Source organism: Pseudochaenichthys georgianus, chromosome 23, assembly GCF_902827115.2.
Source record: "Pseudochaenichthys georgianus chromosome 23, fPseGeo1.2, whole genome shotgun sequence".
Taxonomy (NCBI): Eukaryota; Metazoa; Chordata; class Actinopteri; order Perciformes; family Channichthyidae; genus Pseudochaenichthys; species Pseudochaenichthys georgianus.
Window position 1 is genome coordinate 17,915,171 of NC_047525.1, and position 13,128 is coordinate 17,928,298.

The following is a 13,128-nucleotide window of genomic DNA, read 5'->3' on the forward strand; positions in this document are numbered from 1 at the left end:
CTGGATGACTCTGGTCTCCTTCCTTTATCGCTTTAGTGTCTACATTCTTGTTCTCAACATCTGTCTGACCCAAAAATGTGTTGTTGAAGTGAGAAATACAAAAATTAAGAGTGAATGGAATATAGATTGTGTAGTGCCGAGGGATAGGAGTCGGTAGCGGTGCATCAAGGTGCAAAAGGGAAATGTAATGAGGAGCAGAAAAGGACATGTGGCTGGCTTGCAGTCCGAGTAGACAAGAGGAAGAAAAGCAAGGAGGGCACACAAGATACAGTTAACCACATACAGTATGTCCGTGCGGAAACAATACCCCCAACCTGTAGTTCCATGTGTGAATATGTATCAGTGTGTTAATAAGTGATCACTACACAAGCCCCCCCCAGAATTCAACCATGGACACAATCCTCGCGTCCGGGAGGAAGCACCACAGGGGCAGAGGAGGGCGAGGGCCGGGGCATGGAATGGGCCGTCGGAAGGGGGCTGCAGGAGAGGGTAGGGGCCCTAACGAGGGCGAGGGCATCCCCACCGGGGGCGGGCCGGAACAGGCCGTCGTGGCGAACGAAGAAAACATCCGCCAGCCGTAGAAAGCAGGGCCGCTGTGCTGCGACGTGACGGGGCGTGAATATCCCGGTGGTCCCCAGCAGGAATGAGCGCTGCCCAGCCGCAGGCGAGGGCACAGCGGCGGCAGGCACGAAGTCCCCGGGAGGAAGGAGCCGAGGACAGGGGAGAGGCCAGACTATGGAGCTATTTCAGGGTCATAAGTTTTGATCATTCAAAAAAATACAATATATTTGAAAGTTCAAGTTTTTATCCTGAACTTTGAAAAATACAATGATGTAAAATAAGTATAAAAATAAGTATTTGAAATCATTTTTCAGGTTGAATATTATTTTGATTCAGTTCAGCAATTTTTTTTAATAAAATATTTATTTTCAGATTTCACCTTTATACATATTTTTATATTTGAATCCTTATTTTTTTCAGGTGCAGATTTTTCAGATTCAAAACAATTCTTTTTTCAGTTTCAAATCTTGTTTTTTCAGGTTTCACATTGCTTTTCACCTTCAGATCGTTTTTCACTTTCAGATCTTTTTTTTCCGCTTTCAGATCTTTTTTTTCTGCTTTCATACTTTTGGCCCTGATGTTGCTTGAGGGGGCGGGGCTTAGCAAAGAGTAGTTTGGCATCCTGAGTGGCAGGCCTCCCTCTGTCATGTTGCCTTCATGGATGTTAAGTAGCGCGAGAAATATAACTCATTACTTTCTATACACAATACTCCCGTGATTGGTGGTAAACTGATTCCAGTGTCAAAGTTCCGTGAAGCGAGCTTTTGAGCACCGTAGTTGGCAACAATCAAGGTATAAGAGCAATACACCAGGGGGTGTGTTGCTACAGCCTGTGTCTGGTAAACAATAACCTATGTTGGCTAATTTTAGTTTATGTTAGCAAACTTTAGTTCTATAGATGACCTTTTAAGTGAGTAAGTGACACTGCTGATTTATCACTCCACTATAAGAGAGCTGCTGCTACACTATGATGTAGCATTTAGCCTACCATTATTTAATAATATCACCCATTGCCACAGTGGAAGCTGTGAAAAGTTACATGTGTAGCAGGATGAGAGTCCTTATCCCTTGTAAAGCATATTCTTTTGTTCTTGTGAACATATCACCACCAGGGGGAACCCTATAAAAAGGCAGAGGTTTCTAGCTGGCTGTCTCTTGTTTGTTGGTACATAGACCAGCCCCACTTGCATACTGCAGTGACGCGTCCTAAAACCCGGAAGTAAGCTGCGCTCGGGTTCCCGTTCCCTCTCCCTCGGCCTCGACACAAAAGCATTGGGATTTCTCCATAGGATTTTGGAAAATAGCTCGAAATAAGGTCTGTGGAAAACGAACCTGTTAGATAAATGCACGTTTTGTTGTATGGATTGTAGCAGTAGCACATAGATAATAGTAGAACAATACAGTAACAGAACGCACAATAAAACAACTCAAAAAACAGTGACAAAAACCCCCCACAAGCAACCCACACTCCAACCCCAAACCCCACTGCTGCTGCAAGAAGCAACAGCGTGAAACTCACTGATCCACTGATCAGCATCATTTGCTACTTCCTAAAATCCATCACGCTGATCCCACGACTTAATAAACTTAATAAACTTCAAGAAAAGCATTGTATCTTAACCTCAAAAGCCACATAAAAAACGAGTATAATAGGCATTCCCATGAATTGTCAGTCTGTTGGAAATACGATGAAACAGTGTAACACACACTAAACATGTCAGCCTATTAGAAATACGAAACTCTTTGATGAGACAGTGGAACATGAATATCAAACGTTTATACTCTTAACAATAGGCTACTGTAGACAGCCCGTAGCTGTGGAGATAACCAGGGGCGCCGTAAGGGGGTGAAAAGTTAGGACGATTCTAAGGGCCCGTGACTGACAGGGGCCCAAACAATTTTAGAACAATGTTTAAGTAACCAATGTGATTATCTTTTCATGGGGCCCACAATCCCTGGCGGCACCCCTGGAGATAACATTTGGGAAGGTGTACGCCAACCGCAAACTGCAATCAACGCTAGCGCACAGCCGGCATTTATGATGGGAAAACGCTAAAATGGAAAGAGCGCGCCTCGCCATCAGGCACGTAATATTGACATTAACGATAGCGTTAATTGTACATAAGTCACTGGCTTACTTGTTCAAGTTCTGTAGAAACTTGTCAGCCTCCAAAACAGACCGGATCCATGTCTTCTCGCCGTTGGGGAGGGTAATACGGAGCTTGGCTGGATACAGGAGAGCCGGTCTGTACCCGCGCTTGTAGAGTTCCGCCATGGAGCTTTTGTACTCTGCTCTTTCCTTCAACACATCGCTGCTGTAATCCTCGTAGAGTCGGATCTTGTGCTCCTTGTAGAACAGCTCACCACATCTACGAGCCTCACGGATGAGCAGGTCCTTCACTTGGAAGCAGTGTAGGCGTACAGGTCGTGGCTTATCTCCTGCAGCAGGCTTGGGTGCGAGGCTCCGGTGGGCACGATCGAGCTCAGGTGGTGAAGAAAGGACCTCCTTGCCAAAGACATCCACAAGTAGTTGGGAAAAAAATGCGGTTGGTGGTGGACCTTCAAGCGATTCAGGTAGGCCGATTTCAGCAACACATTATCTTGTTGGAGGGTAGAGCATGCATTCTCTAAATGTTAGAGACAACGGTCCACCTCATTAGAGTTGTCTTCCAGAGAGCCGATCCTTTCCCCATGGCCCGCTACAGTCGAGTTCAAGCCGTCCAGTGTCGTTGTCAGCGCCTCAAAAGATGACTTAAAGTCGGCAGATATTGCTTTCCTGTGCTCAGCTAACAGGGAGCTAAGTTCTGCTAGCGTAACACTAGCAGACGAGGAAGACGGGTCTTTATTCTGCTTGCTTTTCGTTTTAGACATTGTCGAGGCCAAAAAGGTGGTCAGCACAGTTACACTAAACTTTTGAAAACAAAAATACTTAAAAATGAGAAGTTTAAAAGGTAAATCTGAAAGTTAAGTCGTGGGAGCGAGCCACCTGCACGTCTACTCCACACACCTCATACCGGAAGTCCACCATGGTAACCTTTGATCTCTGGGTTTACACACACAGGTGTTTGTAAACATTCATTCACTACTTCTTACATTTAATATTTTATTTAACTCCTTCAGCCTAATTTCAGCTGCAGGAACCATTCAAATATCAAACTATTCAGCCTTTTCAGCAAATGATGGGAAACTTTCAAATTTTTCAAAATAGGTTGTACTTTTTAAAACATTCAGCTTTTCAAAGTCTAAACTAAACATGCAGACAAACAAACAAACAGGGTAAAAGTTGAAATGATGTGTAAAACTGATGATTGGAGGTAGTATAGAAAGAAGGGAGTTTGTCGGTACCCCGTGGTGGTGTGTGGGTCACACCTTTTATGCCCGGTCTGAGTAAAAACCGTAACCTTTTAACAGTACTTAGTAACTCTTCTACCCAGTCTCTTTAGTTGTTTTCATGAAATATCTGTAATGCCATTGCACATTGTGAAGCTGACAATTGAGCGGCCCGACCAAGCAAGGAGGCAGAGGCAGAACGTCCAAAAATATAACCCGGCATGGGCATTTATTAAAAACATGGGCACAAAGTTCACCGCCTCAATCTGCGGTTCTCCTTTCACCCATCCTGCAGCCACAAGGATCTCACACACACACACCCAGCCCTCTCAACAGACAGGGCAACAGAGCCTAAATACCCACCCTCCAATCATCACAACAAGACACAGGTGAGGGGGGAGGAGACACCACAGGACACCAGGTGCACACAATCATCAGCCACAGACAACCTATACTGTGTGCAATCACGCTAACAAAGTGCCATATCACCCGGCCTGAAGCCGTCAGTCCATAGTGACGAAGCCACCTTTGCCACACACATGTTAAAGAAAAGTACACAATTCGTTTTTCGCATCCATGGGGACAGGTTTGACAATAGTGAGCTGTGGCAACAAAACAAGTTTGAATGGTTCAGTTAAATACAGTGTCGCACACGCACACACACACACACACACACACACACACACACACACACACACACACACACACACACACACACACACACACACACACACACACACACACACACACACACACACACACACACACACACACACACACACACACACACACACACACACACAGAGAAAGAGAGAGAGGTCACATGTTAGCTAGCACATGTTCATGTGCTAGCAACCAGTCTCTAACCATTGTGGTTTAAGCCTCCTGTCCTGCTCCTGCCTATGTCCCACAATTACAAAGTCCTCCTAGTGTGACCAAGCTTCTGCCTCTTAATCCATGACTGGGACAACTGGTCCTCGGTTCACAGTCCATATCTACTCTGAGAAATAACACACACTCCGCCATGAGAACAGATACAGGTGGGGGATACAGGAAGACATGGATACACACAAACGGAGGTAAGAGGTTCTTCCTTACTGTACTTCAACTAGCACTCACTAGCATTATTATTATTTCATAGTTTTACATTTATCAATTAGGTCTTCTGCCCAATGATTATTGCCTGGCCTGGTGTTTAAATACTAAGACGTTCGCTTCCACTTTCTAATAAGGAAGAGTTGGTTATAACTAATGGCTTTTTAAAATAGCTTCTCTATCTACATTTCCATAAAGTAGCTTAAAAGTGACATTCGATATTTATTCGATATCTAACCCTTCAGTGCATCCAGGCCAGCAGCTCGCCCTGGAGCGGGTTGAACCTCTTGTCCTCGGGACTCGGGAGACTGGCAAACATTAAGTCAGCCTTCATGGCAGTGGACGGTCATGGCACAGGGATGGTGAGCAGAGTGGAGTTCAGACGAGTCCCGAAGAGCCTGCTTTCCTGTCAGTGATACCCAGCTCCTGACTGGCCTCAATGTGGTGAGGAGCTTTTTTCTACGTACATGTCCTAGCGGGCATCCTGGAACGCATCGGTTATTGAAGATTTAGCCTAGGGGCAACTCCTTGGGTTTCAGACTTCCTGATCTGGATGCATGTGGTTGTTTGCAGTGTTATTAGCAACTTAAGATGCAATGACTTTTTTTATTTTGAGGGTTTGATTTAAATTTTTGCCTGTAATGCCATAAAATGTATTTTTGATTTCTCTTAAATGCACCAAAAGCTATCATAAGCAAATGCACATTTAAACATAAGACATTAAACAAACAAAAAAAAGTGGTTTTCTTATTTATAATATTTTCAATGGCACGCACACACAGCCACATTTCATTTCCATCTAAATTCTGAACATTTTTCCTGATTTATATTAAATGCTATTCCTAAAAAAAAAGACAATGTTTTTCTGTTGACAGTGTTTTCCGATTGATGGAGTACATTTTGGAGGTATCCAAATGTCCCTAATGTGCCAGTTTGAGCTAATGGTATCTGGGGAAATGGGAGGCTCAAAAAGGCTGGTGAGGTAACATCCAGAAGATGGCAGTAGAAGATTCTGTTTTATGTCTTCCAGGAATCTGACATTGACAAATGATGCTCCGTGGCCGTGGAGACTGGTCAGAGGAGAAGGGAATCTGGCAGCTGTTGAAGCACATGTTATTTGTTTGCACCTCTGTTGCATTGGCTGCTTTCAGTTTTTCCTTATGATGTAGTCCACTGATTTATTTTTTATATTTTATATCACATGCAGCTTGCAGATGTTTAGCCAAATGAAGGAATACATTAGAAAAAAACCCTCTGGGCTACAATAGCTTGGTGATGTAGGATTTTAAAGTCGTCACTGCATCCATTAGGTCTAATGAGAATGTTGAGCGCTTGTATCCGGATGCTTCTCCTCTATGGCATTGATCAATCGAGCATGGATGTGTGTGTGGTGTGTTTGGGGTCCGTGCATGGCGGCGTAATTCCCCCTTCCCCTTTATCTTCATCTGTGTGCACGATGCCTCTGTCACTCCACGCTACGCCACTGTAATCGTCTCCACTGTTTCTCTTTGTTCCGTCTCAGCGCTCACGCCTGACAGTTTGACTGCCTGTCTTTCCCACACAGATTTCCTCCCATAATATCAGCACTTTGTGCTCCCCCAAAACCCACCCCCCTTACAAAACCCCACTTCCTTCCTTCGCCCACCTCTCCCACTCACCGTCTTATTCATTAAAGACACTGTGCGGGTGCGAGTGTGTGCGTGGAGACTTGTCGAAAGTTTACTTTAAAGTACTATCACTGGAGTAGCAGCTGTTGTTCTGGTGACATTTTTATGTGGAAGTTTCTTTGTGCTTGGGGGAGCAAGGTGACACTAGCAACCCGACAACCCCACCCCTACTCTTCTCTTCTTTTTCCATTCTTTATTTATCTACATGGTCTCATCCATCACACCCTTTTTTGGTTTTAATATTGATCACTTATTAAATATGCAATAGATAGGCTTGTAAATGAAAAGTCACTACACAATAAGTACAGATTAATGGGGAGGAGGGAGGGTCGATGACAAAAATACAATCATTTCTGACAAATCGGATGATAAAGAAGAAGCCGGTGACAGGCAGCCATACTCATGAGAGAAAAAGACAGAAATACCCTGCATCACCAGAGCTCAAGATCAGTGTCCTTGCTTGCTTAAATCTCTCTTTTTGAGACTGTCAACATAACTGACGAGTACAACACAGAATCATACAGATATACACACCTGTGTCGTCTCTGCAGACCATGCCTTGGAGAGTATAATGATACTTTTCAGGTTCATATTTGTATTTTGTGTCTCTACTGTGACATGTTTAGATGCTTTAATGTTCAAAAAGGTCTTTATTTGTATCATACTGCCTGCTGCAGCACCTCTTTTCACCCTCCGTCTGTAACAAGAGCCCAGTCTGCTCTGATTGGTCAACCGCTTTGAGATGTCCCGCTCCTCAGCCTATCACGTATGTGTTGGAGCGCTAGCTAATAGAAGTGCAAGTGTTACATAGTGATGTCAATATGTTACAGAAGTAAAAAAAGAGGTGTTTCAGGTGGTTTGGAGTGTGTTGGAAACCCCCACTGCAGGGAACTTTGGGATTTTAGCCTTTGCATACCATTTACATTCACAATAAACTACATAACACTGTTAACACACTACAGGAAAGGGAAAACACCAAAAAGCATAATAGGGCGTCTTTCACAATTTATTTTATTTTATGCAAAGCTGATGCCATTCAGGCATCTTATGGCCCCTGCCCTCCAAACGATCAGTCACTGACCTCTGTCTCACCTTCAGCCTCAAACCGAACTGCAGGTGTAACAACGCTGTCACAGGTATATAGAGCATGGAGAGCCTGGGGGGTGGGAGGTGTGTATTACGCTATGTGGCTGCTGATAGTAGTGATAATTGGACGGTGTGGCGTCTATAATAAGACTCAATGCCAGGAGCTCGGCTGGGGAGCACTGCACTGGATTACACCATGGAAGGATGTAGGGCAGGGCAACAGGGACTGTACTTTGATTATGAGCCACTAAAATAGGTATACATGTGTGCGTGCCAAGTATTTGTCTGCTTGATTAAATGTGTGTGCGGAAAAACTAGTTATCGGATTTGGTGTGTTTGGGTATGTGCCAACTTTTTTTTAACCAGTTTTAAGTGTGTGTGTCCATGCGTGTTAATGTGTGTAAAACAGCACAAGGTCAGAACAAAAGCTTGCGGATGCATTTCCCAGGTGTGCCCCGTTCCAGTGAAAAGACACCTAGTGTATTCCCCAAACAGCCTCGTCCTGAAAATTACTGCTCAACCCACCTGACGCCAGCCAGCCACATCACCACGCTGCTCTTACTGTCTCCACGGAGACTACATTATATGTGCTATTATCACAGACGCAGAAAGTGAAAAGTTTGGAGTTGGCTTTAGTTGTTGGATGTTTCCTGCTTTTCATCATCATCACCGCCATTGTGTTTTGAGTATGTGGCACCACTTGTTTACGTGTTTGTGTCTGCTGCAGGTGTGGGAGAGGAGCAGTGGAACAGTGGACTACATGCAGTTTCTGAGGAGGTTCAGCCGAGCTCCCACGGCCCACAGAGCCTGCAGCAGTGCCAGGTACACACACACTTATCTTCTCCAGCACAGCAGACATTTTCCAAAACAAAGAAATATCATGCTGCTTCTGCATTTAGAGGCGTTTGGTGGCATCAGTTTAACATTAATTAACTGAATTGTCTGTTTCTCTCAGGCGTTGTCCACAGAACACTCCCATGTCCCTTTTTGAAATACAGAAGCATCTCAAAGATAAGGTGAGTTTCCCTCCAACCACATAAATATTTGACCTGTTCGTTGTTGCATCATGGGTTTTGTAGTGCAGAGGCAAAAGCACAAAATGGAATGAACACAAATATATTTAGTCTGTTTTCTTTACCTTTTGTTATGGATCAATGTGGGATGGACCCATATAAAGCTTCTTAATGAACTGAAAAGGTTAAAATCCCAAAGTTCACTCTTCCCCCTGCCTGAAAAGCCTTGATTGGACTCCTTTGTTTACTTCCGTATCATAGTGACATCACAAAGTCACACTCGCGTTTCTATTGGCTAGCGCTCAAAATCTTTGTACGGCTTTAATATAGCCAACCAGCATTGTCTGCATTGATTCATCACAAAACGCAAAGAAAACAGAGAGCTCTTAATTTCCATTGTTTATTTAAAAAACCTGTATGAGGCATTTGTCTATCAAAATGTAAAAATCTGCAGGACTTAGCTAATGCTAATTACTTGAAAATAGGTCGGAGGGAAACGGCATTATAACGTCACATGCTGGTGACACGCATGCATCATATCCTAAAAGCAACCAATTCATGGGGTTAGTGATTTCTTGCTTTAACATCCATTAATGCTGCAAAGTCACACTTCCACTTTAAAAAACAAATGAATGAAATATAAACACAGACATTACTCACACTTTATCCTCAGTGCGTGTGAGGAGGTGATTCACGTTGCAGCAGCAGTGTTTATTGGGCCATCTCTGGCAGAATGCAGGCTCTACGTAGGAAGCATGACAGTATTGACTCAGAATTTGTGCTGCCTGTGTTCCACATAATAAACCAGGCTGAGGATGTTGTGTGAAATGCAGAAAATGTACCATATCCCATCAGTGGATACAAAAAAAGCCTGAGGGATATCAGAGCTTTCCTAATCCTTACGGCAGACGTATTTATGTGTGTGTGTTTGACTATGTTGGCTCTATTCAGGAGAAGAATCTCTCTCAGCCCACATCCTTCAGCAACACAAAACATGTATTTGTGGTCCATCCATATCTTCCTCTTTTTGCATCATGCCATTCTTTCAGTGCATATGCTTTTTTTTGCACTTCTCTTACCAGTCAACCGGGTTTGACAAAAATATGAAGCTAGTCAGGGCTATGAAACAAGACAGCACTGTGTCCAAGTAACCCACACAAACAAATCAACCCTGTCAGGGTATTTCATTTAATAAAAGCAACTCATTGGAGTACACGTCAAACCATTTTAATGCGTTCAAGATATTCTGTCTTCCAGTTTTTCTAGGCAAGTTTATTTGCATAGTGCCTTTCATTAATTCAAAATGCTTTACATGTGAAAGAAAAACAAAGCCGGATAAAATAAGATTTGAAAATAATATGAAATAAAAGATAGCAATATGATGAGATGGAATAAAACATGAAATTACTGCAGTTGCGTGCAGAGCGCTATATGCAGAATAGTCCCAACTTTGATGTGGTGACAGGCAATACAAAATTGTTGTTAGCCCACCAACAAAGAACCTTATGTTGTTTGAATGCAGCGCTGTTTCTTTTTACTTTTTGGTGGTAATTTTTGTTTTCATTGAATACGACAATGAAGATATGATGAGAGGGAAAGATTGTACATTTTGTTAGTTCTGGAATGTATTGGAGAATCAACTGAGGGAAAGTATCGACAACAAGTTTTACAATATTAATAATTTTACCAATTAATCGAAAACCCCAAAAAGCATAATAGGGAATCCTTAAAAGTGATCACTCCCCCATTACCTGTGTCCAGAATAAAATCACAACATGGACAATCTATGTGACAAAAATGATTATGTTGCTCCTTTTTCTCGCGAGCAGGTCTTCTAGGCCTAAATAATAAAAAATCTCCAACAATAACTGTTAGGTTTTGCTTTCGTCAATAAACTCATTAATCTCCCATGGACGGCCACCATAGCATCACCTGTGGTTGCTAGGCTACTTGCGACGCAGTTGTAAAGCCTCCAAACCTACACTTCTTCCTTCCACCCAAACAAATGCCAGTCATTTCTAAATCCATCTTCATAAAGGCTCTGTGTCTGACAAAGATGATGGCTTTTGTTGTCAAGGCAACATGATGAAGATGTTAGCCCACCTTAGGTAGCGACCCCTCCCAGGGACAAAAAGAGAGAAAGTTGTGGTGAATAATTCAGATATTCCGAGGACTGTTTACTGAACAAACAACAAAGCCACCGGGGAATCCCTCTCCTTCTCTCGACACAATTCTGGTGACTTTGATCTCTGTCAAAATTGTTTGTCAATTACTGTAATAAGTGTGAGTCTATGTGTGTGTGTGTGTGTGTGTGTGTGTGTGTGTGTGTGTGTGTGTGTGTGTGTGTGTGTGTACACGTGTATGTGTATATGTGTGTGTGTGGTCACTGTCTGGTGACTCATCTCGGAGGACCAGCTGGGCCTGATAATGAGTAATGCACACACACATATGATGAAGTACCAGTCACAGCTGTTTACCCCGTGTGCTCGCCTCACTTATCAATATTCAATTAAGATCACTGCACACGCACGCACACACGCACACACACACACACACACACACACACACACACACACACACACACACACACACACACACACACACACACACACACACACACACACACACACACACACACACACACACACACACACACACACACACACACACACACACACACACACACACACACACACACACACACACACACACACACACACACACTGAAGTAGCCCTCCAGGGGTGGAATGAAGGATGTTTCTCAACTGTTTATTATCTCCATCTGTGTCTTGCTCCCCTTATTTCTTTAGCTTTGTTCATTATCTTACAGCAACTGAAAAAACACAGGACAATGCACCGTGATCAGCAATCTATTTTGAAACCTCATCCGGATTGATAAGGTTTTCTAAACTTCAATTTATCTTTGCATGTTATTTTCCCATTAGCGGAGTCTTTGTGCCATGGTGGTGTTGTGTGCAAATAAACACCATCACCCTGTGACACATGCTCATTTTCAGTTCAAAATGAGTTTTACATTTAGATACAAAATAAATTCATGTAGCTGAGGGGTCAAGATGCTCACCATGAACTGCAAGACACCACTGTTTTAACACGTTCTCACACATTTAACTATAGTGTAAAACATATCTTCACTTTTAAAATAGAGTTGCCCTCTCACAACTCATCTAAATGAACAATGTTCCTTGTTATAATTAAAGTTAAACACTTGGATAAAGACTAATATTTTTTTAGACTGATTGGATTTTTGGTTTAACTAATACAGCCGCTGCTTTAAAAATGTGTCTGTTTTTTTATGGATGAGTGTGTTACTTCTGTCATTTTAATCCCATTTTGAGGAATTATAACTAATCTTTGTCTGCGTGCCTGTCTGAATCTGAATGCCCTCTCAGTTGTTTTAATACCCGCTCGTTTTACAAGCTATTGAAACCTGGACTGGATGACCCCGCTGAGGGGTCAACACCCTGGAGATTGTCAGACTGAAACCTTGAGATTTAAATATAGCGATGGACACAGGTTTAGCTCATATAACACGGTGACCAATGTTCTCTCGATATGGTCACTTGTTGGTTCTCACCATTATCCATGGTTGCAGAGCTGCAGAACATTCATGGAGACTGTCCAAAAAAACCGACAGCCTCGGTCTGTCTCAGCAAGTGCTCCACAACAAAGCCTGTTTAAGTGACTCTTAATGCTTTTAAATGGGTTACATGTTCACAAGAACAGTCAATATGAATACCATCCTCTTGTGGTATTCACATCCTTGGAAGAGGTACAGTAATTGAAACGTTAAATGTTTGCTGACATTTGCAATAGTTGAGAAAGCATCATTTTTCAGTGAGTGAATATATTGTAATTGTATTCATATTGATTCTTAATTCATACATGTCATTTTCAAGTCTTAGGTGGATATTCCCAACAAACTCCTCTTTTATACATGAGACGATCACAAGCTTGCTACATCCTTACAGTTAGCTTCTAGATGGTGACATTTTGGTCAATGTGCTTTTTAGCAATACAAAATGACTGCAAACATAACATATCTTAGTAAAAGCAAATATCTGACAACCTTAACCACACAAACGCCAAGCATACTGTGTAAATACCGTGTTTTTTGGGAAAGCCACGCCATAACTTAAATTAAAAGACCAAAGTTAGACAAAAAAAATAAAAAGCCAGTCACATAGTCAACTGTGTGCTAATTCTGTTAGCTGTTAGCCACACACAAAAGCCAAATCACCATTACAAACCAGTTAATGGGTAATGATGATGCAATGGTGGTGTAAAGCAGTCAATAATATATATTTTTGAAAACACAAGCACGGGAGGTCGTAAGACAGAAGCACACACACTCAAGC

General features: G+C 42.6%; 1 pseudogene; it reads left to right on the forward strand.

Annotated features, from left to right (window-relative positions):
* The first annotated feature begins 4,467 nt into the window (after positions 1–4,467).
* Positions 4,468–13,128, forward strand: part of LOC117468415 (EF-hand calcium-binding domain-containing protein 6-like) — a 32,530-nt pseudogene continuing 23,869 nt past the window's right edge.